We start from the raw sequence: 2,864 nt of genomic DNA, 5'->3' as shown, positions 1-2,864 counted from the left end.
CAGCCAGAATATATGGCCAGCATTTTTGTACTGGGACAGCATAGTGACCTTTACTTTTACAATAATTTAGCACCACATTTCAGTATTCAGCTAGGTTAAACATTTGAAAATGGAATATTAAAATTCTGTGTTGCTTGTAAGGCAATATGAAAGTCATGGAGTAAATAAATGTCTCTGCTCTGAATTCTTACAATGCCTACTTCATATATAAACTTAGATTTACTTTGGTAACACATTAAAGTGTTGTCAGACAGGATGTAGGTTTCACCCCCACTATCTATACACATGGCCACCTTTTGGAAAAGACACTTTTAATCAACTTATCTTCTTTCAAAAGAGGTGATAACCAACCCATAGATAGCCCTTTTCCGGAAACTTCTGTTGATATATACAGTTTTATAATAAAACCTTTATCTGAATGTTTGGGGAATATTTTGACACTAATGGTACGGTTGACCTCCACCTCACCCTAATTCCAGCTAAAGGGAGTTAACAGCATCCATAAATTGTTTGATTTTGTGATTAAAAGCAGCTTTAGTAGCTATAGAATCTATAATTATTGTTTTTTTTTCCAGAATTATCACCAGCCTAACTGATGAAAGTAAGGTCTTTATGAGAAGCTAGAGGAAAGTACAGTAGTAACGATACCAATCTCTGTTTGCTTTACCTTGGCGTAAAGTTGCCATCTAACCATCTTCAGTGTTGTTATAAGACGAGATTAGCACTAACTTAGACTATGGTGCTAGTCACAGAGGTGCTGTGGAAAGGATATGGAAGCCACAGGCTAGCAGGTTAGTATTGTGGTAGGTGTCATAACTATGCGTGATATTTTCCAAGGAATTTGGATAAGCCATTGTGAAAATTTATTTATTCCTGTCTTTGAGGAAACAACAGATTGGAAATGAAAAAGGAAGCAATGAGTATTACCAAGCAATATGGCTACTTTAGGTTGCCTTTACTATGGTGTACTCAAAACTACAAACGCAGATTTGAATTTAAGTTTATAGCTATAAGACCGAAAATAAGGCACTCAAAAATATTACCTACTTGACGTTCCTTGATACGTCATTATAACAATCTTAATTTACTAAAGTTAAAAATAAGGATTTTGTTTTTCTTTAAATGTGTATGTGTAAAGGGTCTGAATGACACTGAGGTAATAATGGAAGAAAAATAACGAAATATTTGCCGCGCGAAGTATTCATAATATCCACGTCCGGCGTCTTAGGGCTACAAAAGGTTAGCACCTGCGTGAGCGAGTCACTTTCCTTAGCGTTGTAAAAGTGGTAAGTCATATACATATATCAGTGTTATTATCCGCTAAGGTGTAGTTTTATGTGATTTTTCGAGACTTCAAAATGTATTACTCCGACGTGGAAAAAGGCAGTGGTGACCGGGGTGAAGAGCGGTTTTCTGTTTAGAACTGGTATATTTGTCAGTGTTTGTGTGTAGTGTTGTTTGTTTGTTTTTTATCCCGGAATTTAATATTCTTGCCAGTAATCCCGATGAAGTGCTTGGATCCGCGCCTGAACTTCACAAACATGATTCGTTGGGTGGACCTGTCCTGCCTAGACTTAGGATGGAAATTTGGTGTTATCATTGAAATATTGATTGTTATGTTGGAATGTGTGATGAAGTTTTTTTTGGAATGTGCTTTATCTGTTGCCTGTGATGGTAGTTGGTGTGTTGCTGAAAAATCCTTCCGTATTTTGCCTTGCAGTGGGTAACAAACTCACTTTTTTTTATGTTGAAGTGTTGCTTCCCCACCGGAATGAAGTGGCTGAATTTGGCATGCTGTGGAATGTTAAGGTAACGTATGTGGGTTTGGTGTTTGTGTGGTATTTTGTACAGTATGGTGTTTGTATTTTGGTGTTGTGGTCCGTATATCGTTGGCAGCGGGATGTTGAACGCCTGACAGTGTACTGTACGAGATCAGAATGAGGCAGACAGACAAGCAGTTTTGGGAGGCTGTGGAGCAGATGGCCGGCACGGAAAGGTGCAGGCAGAAAAGCTTACCAAATCTGAATGAGACAGGCAGACAAGCAGATCTGGGAAGCTGTGGAGCAGATGGCCGGCACGGAAACGTGTGTTATTGAGAAGGAAACTGAGGAAGGCGCGGCTTTAAGGCAGGTAGAACCGGTAGTGGTAACAGGTAACCCATTCCTGACCGTTACCTATGGCAAAAATGAGCACCTTTTTTATCAGCACTACCCATGAGCGGTTTGATTTGATTTATTTGAATTATATTTTATTTTATTTTTTTAATACAAGGAATAACTTTTTATCGTATATCTTGTGTATGATACGTTTTGTTCTTGTACTTTAAGTTCTTGGACAAAGTATTGGGTTGTAAGGGGTTGGAGACTGAGGAAGAGGCCCATCCCTGGCTAAACAAAACCCTCAGATTGATGATAATTCCTTACGCGAGCCCCCAGGGGTGATGGATTGTGCAGTACTGTGGTAAGGCAATACAATCCAGCCAAAGGCCTACCACTTTTATGTTTAGTTTGGGGGGAATTTTCGGAATTACACCTAACGGCCACTGAAAATAATAGGCTCATAACTGAAGTTATGCAGTACTAAACACCATTTCTTCTGTAACCATCCGTCGCAAATGTTTTGTACGTATAACTGAAGGGAGATGTGCTCCTATCTCTGTCTTTTATTGCAACTGCATTAAGATGAACTAACCTAACCTAATTTATGTTAACAAACTAATATATACTAAGCTGACAACCTAACCAATCTTAATTTAGACACAGATGCGATAGGTGTGTGTGTGTGTAGAAACGAAATTGCGTACAAACACAAACCAAATAATGAACATAATTCCAGTCTCCTCTAGTTGCGTGTAATTCCAATAT

Source organism: Coenobita brevimanus, chromosome 96 (genome assembly GCF_032717465.1).
Source record: "Coenobita brevimanus isolate Jiangsu-jjx chromosome 96, ASM3271746v2, whole genome shotgun sequence".
Classification (NCBI taxonomy): Eukaryota; Metazoa; Arthropoda; class Malacostraca; order Decapoda; family Coenobitidae; genus Coenobita; species Coenobita brevimanus.
The sequence above is the reverse complement of the archived record's forward strand: the minus strand, read 5'-3'. Positions refer to the sequence as shown.